General features: G+C 35.7%; 2 non-coding genes across 2 annotated transcripts; both read right to left on the reverse strand.

Moving 5' to 3' along the window:
- Nucleotides 1-8694: 8694 nt before the first annotated feature.
- LOC112753254 (small nucleolar RNA R71) lies at nucleotides 8695-8802 on the reverse strand. Its single transcript, XR_003177647.1, has one exon. It is a non-coding gene; the product is annotated as a small nucleolar RNA R71 (small nucleolar RNA).
- A 4815-nt stretch (nucleotides 8803-13617) lies between these two features.
- Nucleotides 13618-13725, reverse strand: LOC112753145 (small nucleolar RNA R71). The gene has a single exon (XR_003177542.1). It is a non-coding gene; the product is annotated as a small nucleolar RNA R71 (small nucleolar RNA).
- Between the last annotated feature and the right edge of the window lie 234 nt (nucleotides 13726-13959).

The raw sequence follows: 13959 nt of genomic DNA on the forward strand, positions 1-13959 counted from the left end.
CATTTAACATACTTCAAGTATAGAAGTAGATTTAATGAGTTTGGTTCCTCATAGTTGTCAAGATATGGTTATTAGACAAGGATAGTGACCCCAATTCCCATGTCTAGCCAAGAGTTGATTTATTATTCATATTTGAAAACCCCAAAAATCCTAATTGCTTGTCTTAGTCATAGTTATTTGGTTAGTCTTAGAGTAGAATTATATTGGATGTTATCTTATTAGTTTGGAATTGCTCACATCTTGCTTTAGTTGTTTGAATTAGTTTCTTGCACTCCAAGATTACTTGCTTGTTAGGATTCTTAGTTAATTTCTTGCTCATGACTTGCAACCCCGGAATTCTAATCAATGTTGATGCACATGTTTGCCCATTCCTTGTGAGATGACCCGAGGTTTGAATACTTCGGTTATTTTTATTGGGGTTGAACTTGTGACAACCAATTCCTTTGAAATTTGATTTGAGGATTGTTGTCGGTTAGAACTATACTTACAACAGGATTTTATTGAGAAATTCTATACCGACATAATCCGCAACCATCAAATTTTTGGCGCCGTTGCCGGGAAGTGGTTGCGACAAATGCCTTGATATTGGTTATGTAAATATGTGAAAATTGTAGATAGTTTACTTTCTTTCAATACTTAGCTATAGTTTAGATTTTTTTTGTATGTGTGCTATGACTCCCAAGTTTGATGACTCGGTCTCAACCGAATTCTAGCTTAGCCGAGTTTGACCCTGAGATTGAAAGAACCTTGTTACATACTCGGCAAGCTAGACGGCAGTTGGACTATACGGCTAGTATTTCGGCCTCTCTTGAAGAACACACCGAATCACTAGATGGTACTGATAAACCCCATTTGTAGGGTTTATCTTGTGCTTAATTTAGAGGGTTTTATCATCTTTTTCCACATTTATTCAATGAAATAGCATGGTTTTGTAAATTCTCCTTTAATTGTGCTTAAGAGTGAAAACATGTTATTTTAGGACTTAAAATAGCTAAATTTAATTCACCTTGATTCCATTAGATGCCTTGATATGTTTGTTAAGTGATTTCAGATTTAGGAGGCAAAGATTGGATCAAGGGAATGAACGGAAAGCATGTAAAAATGGAGAACTCATGAAGAAATGAAGGAATCACAAAAGCTGTCAAGCCGACCTCTTCACACTTAATCGACCATAACTTAAGCTACAGAGGTCCAAATGATGCGGTTCTAGTTTCATTGGAAAGCTAACATCTGGAGCTTCAAAATGATATAAGATTTGCCATAGTTTCATCGAATATAGGGGCGCGCACGTGCATGGTATGCGTTCGCACCGATTTGCATTAAATGCAAATTTGTGACCAGCAAATTCTAAAGCCTTGTGGGCCCAATCCAACTCATTTATGATGCTATTTAAGCCAAGGATTGAAGGGGAATTGACATACTTTACATACCTTTGATCTTTAGTCATAGTTTAAGCTTTAGGAGTAGTTAGAGTTAGTTTCTAGAGAGAGAAGCTCTCACTTCTCTCTAGAATTAGGATTAGGTTTTAGATCTAGATCTAATTCTTCTTCTCTCTTCTAATTTTCCTTTCCTTTCCTTAATTTTTCTCTTGTAGTTGTAGAATTCTTCTTCTCTTGTAATTTCTTTGTATTGTTAGTTGTAGTTTATGAACTTTCTTTTGTAGATCTGCATTTCTTTCTCAATGCAATTAGTAAGTTCTTTGTTGTTTCATAATTGTTTTCCTTTTCTATTGTTGATCTCTTGCTATTCTAGTTAGATCTCTCTTTAATTCTTGCAATTCATGTTGTTTACTTTTATTGCCTTCTATGTGTTTGTTAAAATGCTTCTTTTAGTTATGAGTTTACATTTCTATTGTTTTGCCTTTCTATTGTTAATCTCTTACTTTTGTAGTTGTAGATTCCTTTAATTCTTGCAATTTACTATGCTTTTCTTTTGTGCCTTCCAAGTGTTTGATGAAATGCTTGGTTGGATTTTAGAGTAGATTTTAGTGCTCTTGGCTTGGGAAGGTAACTTATGAACTCTTGAGTTACTAATGTCCAAGTGATTAACGATTGTGAGCCATTAACTCTAGATCTCACTAATTGATTTGGTGGAGAACTAGGACTTATGGACTTGGATTGACATAGCTCACTTGACTTTCCTCTACTATTAGTTAAGGGTTAACTTAGTGGGGTTAGTCCTTGCCAATTCTCATGTTGTGGTTAGTGATTAGGATAGAGATCCTTGACCACCAAACCTTGTCAAGACCTCTTTAGTTGTTAGTTTATTTTCATTTCCATTTACTTTTCACGCCTCTTATCAAAAACCCCAAATATAACTCATAACCAATAACAAGACACTTTATTGCAATTCCTAGGGAGAACGACCCGAGGTTCAATACTTCGGTTTATAAATTTAGGGGTTTGTTACTTGTGACAAACAAATTTTTGTATGAAAGGATTGATGTTGGTTTAGAAACTATATTACAACGAGACTTATTGTGAATTCTAAACCATTAAAAGTCCAATCATCAAAATGGCGCCGTTGCCGGGGAATTGCAATGGTGCTGTGTTATTGGTTATTGTACATATGTGAATATTGTGAATAGCTTGATTTTTGGATTGTTTGCTAGTCTTTGCTAGTTTAGGACTTTGTTTCATTATTTTTCTATTAGCTTTTGAATTTTATTTTCCCTTTTCATCATGAATTCTCACTTTGGCTATGAGTTTGGCTCTAACTATGTTGTAGGAAATGAGAGCTTCAATGAGGATGTGTATCAAGAATGGGATAACCAAAGGTGGGAGGAGCCATATGCATATGATCAATCTTCATGGCAACAACCTCCACCAATGCACTATGAACAAGAGCCATTCTATGATGCACATCAATCCAATGGCTATGGTAAATCTCCTTATGACTTTCAAGAACCATCACCATATGCCTATGAGCCATACCCTCAACATAACCCTCAACCATACTCACAAGCCACTTTTCACCAACCACCTTCATATGACCCTAATCCATATCCACCATTCCAACAACCTTTTGAGCCATATGAGCCACATATAGAGCCACCACCATTCCAACATCAATATTTTCAAGAACCACCCCCTCCATATTATTATCAAGATGAACCACCTCCAATGCATGCAAATTTCCAACCACAAGATGGATACTACTTTCCACCACAACCTCCCATGGAAGAATATTCATGTCCATCCATCCAAGAGCCATATGATCCTACTCATGATATCCAAGAGGAACAAGAGTCAAGGGATCATCTCAAGGAAACATTGGATCAATTTCAAACAACCATGGAGTGTGTTGTGTAACAAGTGGAAAGAATGGATAATATTGAACCACCACAACTCTACCAAGAAGAACCACCTTCTACAATGAATCCTTTCCCCAAATTGATGAACCCTTCCATCCACCCCAACCTCCAATGGATGACATCCTTGATGTTCTTGTTCAAGGACAAGAGGAGATGAAAAGGAATGTGCAATAATTCACGGCCGCCTTGGACGAGGTGGTAAACCGATTAGCATCCCAATGCTTAAACACTCAAGGAACTCCCATGGCTCTATGTGGAGATTCAAATGAAGAGCATAACATGAAGGAGAGATTGGTGGAGAATGAGAGAAGTTGCTTTGTATTGGAATAATTAGAGAAAGCTACAATTGTTGAAGAAGAGGAAGAAGTGGTTGAAGACTTAAGAGATGCAGAGCCTCCATGGGAACATAGAGTTGAAGAAAACCCCTCCAAGAATATTGAATTTGATGCTAAGGAGAAAAGTGCACACCTTCCAAGGAATATTCCATATGAAGACTTGGATGGGATAGAGCAAGAATTGAGTTCCCTTGGTGATGTAGACCAAGCATCAAAGCTTAGAGGTGAAGAATCATTTGAGCATGAAGAACCTTCTCCCAATGAATTTGAAAATGATGTGGAGGTAAATGTCTTTCATCCTCCTAATTATAGTTTGATTAAGGGAAAAGGCTTAGATAGTATTGATGAACAAATGATTGAATTAGAAAAATCTTGTGAATAGGTGGAAGTCCTTAGAAAAAGGAGGATGGGAATTGAATACGCTTTATCAAGACCCTTGGAGTTGTCTTTGCCTAGGTTGCCATCTACTCCTTCATTTGAGTGGGTGAAATTCATTTCTATTAGCTTTATTATCCCACTTGAATATGGTTTACTTGAAACGGATGGCCAACTTAGGAAACTTTGTGGGATGAAGCGTAAAAGAAAATTATTTTGTGGTTGGCGTCGCAAATCAAGGCTCATTATGGTTGATGCTTCAAACATGAGATATAAAGGTTGGAGTAGTGCTCAACTAGAGGGGTCTAGGAGGATTGTTGGCCACTTTATTGAGAATTCACCTTACTCACCACCCGGTTGGACTAATAATGATGATCAACTTCAAGACGGGTGTGAAAATAAAGTGTGGGATCCCAGCTCACAAGACGAGGATCAACTTTGGGAGCCCCAAGCTTGTGAAGAACTCCATCAACACTTGGTGCAACAAATAAGAATTCTTGGGGCACAATAGAGAACCAATCATTGGTGGGAGTTCCAAGATGAATTCAAACACCAGCCACCTTGAGAGGAGCTCCCCATAAGTCCATCTTAAGGACAATAAACAAAAGTGCTAGGTGAGAGACACCCCACCATGGTAAATTCTTTTCATTTTCTCTTTTGTACATATTGGTAATTAGTTTAAATTCATGTTTTTGGTTGATTTGTTGAGTATAGTTGATAGTTTAGTATGTTAAATAAGGTTTTATGGTATTTTGGTAGATGTTTGGAGGTTTGGAATGCTTGGATTGGTGCAAAAACCAAGAAAAAAATTTTGAAAAACAGAGCACCATCCGCGCGTACGCGTGGATCAAGCATTTTTGCCTACCCACGTGGACGCGCCATGTATGCGTACACGTGGATTGAGAAATTCCACCCCTAAGCCAAAAACCCGAGAGTTGTGCGAACGTTGCGCGCGCATTGTGCCTTTCACATAAACCAACTCATGCGTACGCACACATGACGCGTACGCGTCACTCTCGAAATAAGCCATTGACGCGGATGCGTGATGAGCGGATAATTTATACGCTTTTTGGCATTGTTTTTAGTATATTTTTAGTATGTTTTAGTTAGTTTTTATTATATTTTTATTAGTTTTTAAATAAAAATCACATTTCTGGACTTTACTATGAGTTTGTGTGTTTTTCTGTGATTTCAGGTATTTTCTGGCTGAAATTGATGGACCTGAGCAAAAATCTGATTCAGAAGCTGAAAAAGGACTACAGATGCTATTGGATTCTGACCTCCGTGCACTCGAAGCAGATTTTCTGGAGCTACAGAAGCCCAATTGGTGCACTCTCAATTGCGTTAGAAAGTAGACATCCTGGGCATTTATAGCAATATATAATAGTCTATGCTTTGCTCGAGATTTGATGGCCCAAACCGGCGTTCCAATTCAGCATAAAAATTCTGGTGTCAAAACGCCAGAACTGGTAGAAAAGCTGGAGTTAAACGCCCAAACTGCCACAAAAGATGGCGTTTAACTCCAAGAAAAGTCTCTACATGTGAAAGCTTCAATGCTCAACACAAGCACATACCAAATGGGCCCGGAAGAAGATTTCTACATTAATTACTTATTTCTGTAAACCCTAGGCTAGTAGTTCTCTATAAATAGGACCTTTTGCTATTGTATTTTCATCTTGGTTCTTCTGGTTCCCTCTCTGGGGCCGAAGCCAATGATCACCATTATCACTTTTGTATTTTCAACGTTGGAGTTTCTACACACCATAGATTAAAGTGTGGAGCTCTGCTGTTCCTCATGAATTAATGCAAAGTACTATTGTTTTTCTATTCAACTCAAGCCTATTTCTGTTCTAAGATATCCACTCGTTCTTCACCCTGACGAATGTGATGATCCGTGACACTCATCATCATTCTCACCTATGAACGTATGCCTGACAACCACTTTCGTTCTACTTGCAATAGCTTGAGTGCGTATCTCTTAGCCTCCTGGTTCATGACGCATGGTTGCCTCGCCTGACAACCGAGCCTTCCATTCCATGAGATCAGAGTCTTCGTGGTATAGGCTAGAATCAATTGGCAGCATTCCTGAGATCCGGAAAGTCTAAACCTTGTCTGTGGTATTCCGAGTAGGATCTGGGAAGGGATGACTGTGACGAGCTTCAAACTCGCGAGTGTTGGGCGTAGTGACAGACGCAAAAGGATCAATGGATCCTATTCCAACATGATCGAGAACCAACAGCTGATTAGCCGTGCGGTGACAGCACATTTTGACCATTTTTATTGAGAGGACGGGAGGTAGCCATTGACAACGGTGAAACCCAACATAAGCTTGCCATGGAAAGGAGTATGAATGATTGGAAGAAGGCATTAGGAAAGAAGAGGTTCAGAAAGGAACAAAGCATCTTCATACGCTTATCTGAAATTCTCACCAATGAATTATATAAGTATCTCTATCCTATTTTATGTTTTATTCATCTCTTAATTATCAATTCTCCATAACCATTTGAATCTGCCTGACTGAGATTTACAAGATGACCATAGCTTGCTTCAAGCCGACAATCTCCGTGGGATCGACCCTTACTCACGTAAGGTTTATTACTTGGACGACCTAGTGCACTTGCTGGTTAGTTGTGCGGAGTTGTGATAAAGAGTTGAGATTACAATTGTGCGTACTAAGGTTGTTGGCTCCATTGATGATCACAATTTCGTGCACCAAGTTTTTGGCGCCGTTATCGGGGATTGTTCGAGTTTGGACAACTGACGGTTCATCTTGTTGCTCAGATTAGGTAAATTTATTTTAATTTTAAGCTTTTTATTTTTTATTTTCGAAAAATGCAAAAAAAAAATCAATAAAATCATAAAAACCAAAAATATTCTGTGTTTTCTGTTTGAGTCTTGTGTCAATTTTGGTGTCAATTGCATCTTTTTAACTTTTCTTAAAAAATTTCAAAAATTCATGCATGTGTTTTTCATGATCTTCAAGTTGTTCTTGCTAATTTTATATGTTTGATCTTTAATTTTTTTTTGTTTTGTGTCTTATCTTTGTTTTTCATATGAATTTTAGATTTATTAGAGTCTAAACATTGAAAATTTCTAAGTTGGTGTCTTGCATGTTTTTCTTTTCTCAAAAAATTTTCAAAAGTAAGTTCTTAGTGTTCATCTTGACATTCAAAGTGTTCTTGGTGTTCATCTTGAGATTCTAAGTGTTCTTGCATGCATTATTAGTTTTGATCTTAAATTTTTATGTTTTGCATCATTTAGTTGTTTTTCTCTCTCCTCATTAAAAAGTCAAAAATAAAAAATATATCTTTCCTTATTTTACTCATAAATTTCAATTTAAAAATTCTATCTTTTCAAATCTTTTTCAAAATCAAATCTTTTTCAATTTCCTTTTTATATTTTCGAATTCTTGCTTAAAATTTTTCAAAATATTTTTCATTTTTCCTTTAATGCTTTTCAAAAATTTATAAAAAAATTGATTTTCAAAATCCTTTCCTTATTTTGCTTCATAATTTTCGAAATTACTACTAGCATTTAATGTTTTGATTCAAAATTTTTTGAAGTTGTTACTTGCCTATTAAGAAAGGTTCAATCTTTAAATTTTAAAATCATATCTTTTAGTTTCTTATTAGTCACGTAATCAACTTTAATTTTCAAAACCAAATATTTTTAATTTCCTTTTCAAATCTTTTTCAAAATAATTTCAATCATTTCAATCATATCTTTTACAAAAATCAATTTTCAAAATCTTTTCTAACTTCCTATCTTTTCAAATTTGATTTTCAAATCTTTTTTCAATTAACTACCTGACTTTCTGTTTGATTTTAAAAATCTTCTATTTCAATCATATCTTTTTCAAAACCACCTAACTAATTTTCTCTATCTAATTTTCGAAAACTCCTTCCCCTTTTTCAAAATTCTTTTTAATTAACTAATTGTTTTAAATTTTAATTTAATTTAATTTTTCTTTTTTTGAATTCTAATTAATATTTAAAATAAAAACAAAAAATATTTTTATTAATTTTTGAATTTTTCACTTCTCCTTCTTCTATTCTCCTCTTCTTCTACTCACATGAAGGAATCTCTATATTGTGACATAGAGGATTCCATACTGTCTTGTTCTCTTCTCTTTCATATGAGCAGGAACAAGGACAAAGGCATTCTTGTTGAAGCTGATTCTAAACCTGAAAGGACTCTTAAGAGGAAACTAAGAGAAGCTAAAGCACAATACTCTAAAGAGGACCTAACTGAAATTTTTGAAACAGAGAAAACAACTATGGCCGAACCCAACAACAACAATGCAAGGAAGGTGCTTGGTGATTTCACTACACCAACTTCCAATTTCTATGGAAGAAGCATCTCAATTCATGCCATTGGAGCAAACAACTTTGAACTTAAGCCTCAATTAGTTTCTCTAATGCAACAGAATTGCAAATTTCATGGACTTCTATTGGAAGATCCCCATCAGTTTTTATCTGAATTCTTGAAAATCTATGACACTATCAAGATTAATGGAGTTGATCCGAGGTCTACAGGCTTATGCTTTTCCCTTTTGCTTTGAGAGACAGAGCTAGAACATGGTTGGATTCACAACCTAAGGAAAGCCTGAACTCTTGGGAAAACCTGGTCAGTGCTTTCCTGGCCAAATTCTTTCCACCTCAAAAGATGAGCAAGCTTAGAGTGGAAATCCAAACCTTCAGACAGAAGGAAGGCGAGTCCCTTTATGAAGCTTGGGAAAGATATAAGCAATTGATCAAAAGGTGTCCTATTGACATGCTTCCAGAATGGAGCATCATATATATATTCTATGATGGTCTGTCTGAGTTGTCAAAAATGTCATTGGACCTTTCTGCAGGAGGATTTCTTCATCTGAAAACCCCTGCAGAAGCTCAGGAACTCATTGAAATGGTTGCAAATAACCAGTTCATGTACACCTCTGAGAGGAATCCTATGAACAATGGGACGCCTCATAAGAAAAGAGTTCTTGAAATTGATACTCTGAATGCCATATTGGCTCAGAACAAAATATTGAATCAGCAAATCAATATGATTTCTCAGAGTCTGAATGGATTGCAAGCTGCATCCAACAGTACTAAAGAATCATCTTCTGAAGAAGAAGCTTATGATCCTGAGAATTTTGCAATGGCAGAGGTGAATTACATGGGAGAACCCTATGGAAACACCTATAATCCTTCATGGAGAAATCATCCTAATTTCTCATGGAAGGACCAACAGAAGCCTCAACAATGCTTCAACAATAATGGTGGAAGAAATAGGTTTAGCAATAGCAAGCCTTTTCCATCATCTTCTCAACAACAGACAGAGAATTCTGAACAGAGCCATTCTGGCCTAGCAACCATAGTCTCTGATCTATCTAATATCACACTAAGTTTCATGAATGAAACAAGGTCCTCCATTAGAAATTTGGAGGCACAGGTGGGTCAGTGATGAGCGGATAATTTATACGCTTTTTGGCATTGTTTTTAGTATATTTTTAGTAGAATCTAGTTACTTTTAGGGATGTTTTCATTAGTTTTTATGTTAAATTCACATTTCTGGACTTTAATATGAGTTTGTGTGTTTTCTGTGATTTCAGGTATTTTCTTGCTGAAATTGAGGAACTTGAGCAAAACTCAAATTCAGAGGTTGAAGAAGGACTGCTGATGCAGTTGGATTCTGACCTCCCTGCACTCAAAGTGAATTTTCTGGAGCTACAGAACTCAAAATGGCGCGCTTTCAATTTCTTTGGAAAGTAGACATCCAGGGCTTTCCAGCAATATATAATAGTTCATACTTTGACCAAGTTTATATGACGTAAAAGGACGTTGAACACTAGTTCTACGCTGCTGTCTGGAGTTAAACGCCAGAAACATGTCACAAACTAGAGTTGAACGCCAGAAATATGTTACAACCTGGCGTTCAACTCCAGAAAGAGCCTCTGCACGTGTAACATTCAAGCTCAGCCCAAGCACACACCAAGTGGGCCTCGGAAGTGGATTTATGCATCAATTACTTACTTCTGTAAACCCTAGTAGCTAGTTTATTATAAATAGGACTACTTACTATTGTATTAGGATCTTGGGGATCATCCTGGATTGTATTTTTGATCCTGTGATCACGTTTGGGGGCTGGCCATTCAGCCATGCCTGAACCTTTCACTTATGTATTTTCATATGGTAGAGTTTCTGCACTCCATAGATTAAGGTGTGGAGCTCTGCTGTTCCTCAAAGATTAATGCAAAGTACTACTGTTTTTCTATTCAATTCAACTTATTCCGCTTCTAAGATATTCATTCGCACTTCAACCTGAATGTGATGAACGTGACAATCATCATCAATCCCTATGAACGCGTGCCTGACAACCACTTCCGTTCTACCTTAGATTGAATGAGTATCTCTTAGATCTCTTAATCAGAATCTTCGTGGTATAAGCTAGATTGATGGCGGCATTCATGAGAGTCCGGAAAGTCTAGACCTTGTCTGTGGTATTCCGAGTAGGACTCTGGGATTGAATGACTGTGACGAACTTCAAACTCACGAGTGCTGGGCGTAGTGACAGACGCAAAAGGAGGGTGAATCCTATTCCAGTATGATCGAGAACCTCAGATGATTAGCTGTGCTGTGACAGAGCATTTGGACCATTTTCACAAGAGGATGGGATGCAGCCGTTGACAAGGGTGATGCCTCCAGACGATTAGCCATACAGTGACAGCGCATCGGACCATTTTCCAGAGAGGATTAAAAGTAGCCATTGACAATGGTGATGTCCTTACATAAAGCCAGCCGTAGAAAGGAGTAAGACTGATTGGATGAAGACAGCGGGAAAGCAGAGATTCAGAGGAACGAAAGCATCTCTATACGCTTATCTGAAATTCTCACCAATGAATTACATAAGTGTTTCTATCCTTATTTTCTATCTATTTATTATTTATGTTCGAAAACTCCATAACTATTTTATATCCGCCTGACTGAGATTTACAAGGTGACCATAGCTTGCTTCATACCAACAATCTCCGTGGGATCGACCCTTACTCACGTAAGGTTTATTACTTGGACAACCCAGTGCACTTGCTGGTTAGTTGTATCGAAGTTGTGAATGAAAAATGATTTATTAAGACGTGCGTACAGAGTTTCTGGCGCCGTTGCCTGAGATCACAATTTTGTGCACCAAGTTTTTGGCGCCGTTGCCGGGGATTGTTCAAGTTTGAATAACTGACGGTTGATCTTGTTGCTCAGATTAGGTAATTTTCTTTTTGTTTTATTTTCAAAAATTTTTCAAAAAAAAAAAAGTCTTTCAAAAATTTCTCCTTTGTTTTCAAAAAAATTTTAAAATAAAAATGTTTTCAAAAATATATTTTTCTTCAGAATTTTTAAGAATGAATTCTAGTGTTTCATGAAGCATGTTGAAGCCTTGCTGGCTGTAAAGCCATGTCTAATTCTTCTGGATAGGGAATGTCAAGCGTGTCATGTCTGAGTTACATACTAAAGCTTGGCTGGCTATTAAGCCATGCCTGACCCTTTGATTGGAGCTTTAGACTAAAGAGCATAAGATTCCTAGAATTCATATTAAAAATTTTGGAATCCTTATTTTTCTTTTTCAAAATGATTTTCAAAAAAATTAAAAGAAAATACAAAAAAATTAATAAAATCATAAAAATAAAAAAAAATATTTTTGTGTTTCTTGTTTGAGTCATGTGTCATGTTATAAGTTTGGTGTCAATTGCATGTTTTAAAATTTGCATAAAATTTTCGAAAAACTCATGCATTCATAGTGTTCTTCATGATCTTCAAGTTGTTCTTGGTAAGTCTTCTTGTTTGATCTTGATGTTTTCTTGTTTTGTGTCTTTTCTTGTTTTACATATGCATTCTTGCATTCATAGTGTCTATACATAAAAAAATTTTTAAGTTTGGTGTCTTGCATATTTTCTTTGCATTAAAATTTTTTTCAAAAATATGTTCTTGATGTTCATCTTAACATTCAAAGTGTTCTTGGTGTTCATCTTGACATTCATAGTGTTCTTGCATTCATCACATACTTTGATCCAAAATTTTCATGCATTGAGTCTTTTTCATGTTTTTCCCTCTCGTCATTAAAAATTCAAAAAATAAAAAAAAATATCTTTCCCTTTTTCACTCATAAATTTCGAAGATTTGAGTTGACTTTTTCAAAACTTTTTAAAATCTAGTTGTTTTTATGAGTTAAATCAAATTTTCAATTTAAAAATCTTATCTTTTTCAAAATCTTTTTCAAAAATCAAATCTTTTTCAATTCTCTTATTTATTTTCGAAAATTTTAAAAATATTTTTCAAAAATCTTTTTCTTATCTTTATCCCCTAATTTTCGAAAATAACATCATCAATTAATGTTTTGATTCAAAAATTTCAAGTTTGTTACTTGCTTGTTAAGAAAGATTCAAACTTTGAGTTCTAGAATCATATCTTGTGATTTCTTGTGAATCAAGTCATTAATTGTAATTTTAAAAATCAAATCTTTTTCAAAACTAATTTCAATCATATCTTTTCAAAAATATCTTTCTATCTTATCTTTTTCAAAATCATATCTTTTTCAAAAATTTGATTTTAAAATATCTTTTCTAACTTCTTATCTTCTTATCTTTTCAAAATTGATTTTCAAATTTGTTTCAACTAACTAACTAACTTTTTGTTTGTTTCTTATCTTTTTCAAAACTACCTAACTAACTCCCTCTCTCTCTAATTTTCGAAAATATCTTCCCTCTTTTTCAAAATTTCTTTTTAATTAACTAATTATTTTAATTTTTTATTTTAATTCTGGAAAATTACTAACCTTTTTCAAAAACTAATTTCGAAAATCACTAACTCTTTTTCAAAAATTATTTTCGAAAATTCACTCTCTCTCTCATCTTCTTCTATTTGTTTATTTATTTACTAACATCTCTTCCTCACTCACCAAAAATCCGAACCCCCTCTCTCTCTCTGAGTTCAGATTTTTTCTTCTTCTTTTGTTCTACTCACACAGGGACCTCTATACTGTGGTAAAAAGGATCCCTATTATTATTGTTTTTCTATCCCTCTTTTTCATATGAGCAGGAGCAAAGACAAGAATATTCTTGTTGAAGCAGATCCAGAACCTGAAAGGACTCTGAAAAGGAAACTAAGAGAAGCTAAAATACAACAGTCCAGAGACAACCTTGTAGAAATTTTCGAACAAGAAGAGGAGATGGCAGCCGAAAATAATAATAATGCAAGGAGGATGCTTGGTGACTTTACTGTACCTAATTCCAATTTACATGGAAGAAGCATCTCCATTTCTGCCATTGGAGCAAACAATTTTGAGCTGAAACCTCAATTAGTTTCTCTGATGCAGCCGAACTGCAAGTTTCATGGACTTCCATCTGAAGATCCTTTTCAGTTCTTAACTGAATTCTTGCAGATATGTGATACTGTTAAGACTAATGGAGTAGATCCTGAAGTCTACAGGCTCATGCTTTTCCCTTTTGCTGTGAGAGACAGAGCTAGAATATGGTTGGACTCTCAACCTAAGGATAGCCTGAACTCTTGGGATAAGCTGGTCAAGGCTTTCTTAGCCAAGTTCTTTCCTCCTCAAAAGCTGAGTAAGCTTAGAGTGGATATTCAGACCTTCAGAAAGAAAGAAGGTGAATTCCTCTATGAAGCTTGGGAGAGATACAAAGGACTGACCAAAAAGTGTCCTTCTGATATGCTTTCAGAATGGACCATCCTGGATATATTCTATGATGGTCTGTCTGAATTAGCTAAGATGTCGTTGGATACTTCTGCAGGTGGATCCATTCACCTAAAGAAAACGCCTGCAGAAGCTCAAGAATTCATTGACATGGTTGCTAATAACCAGTTCATGTACACTTCTGAAAGGAATCCTGTGAATAATGGGACGCCTGTGAAGAAGGGAGTTCTTGAAATTGATACTCTGAATGCTATA

The sequence above is a fragment of the Arachis hypogaea genome, chromosome 15 (genome assembly GCF_003086295.3).
Source record: "Arachis hypogaea cultivar Tifrunner chromosome 15, arahy.Tifrunner.gnm2.J5K5, whole genome shotgun sequence".
Taxonomy (NCBI): Eukaryota; Viridiplantae; Streptophyta; class Magnoliopsida; order Fabales; family Fabaceae; genus Arachis; species Arachis hypogaea.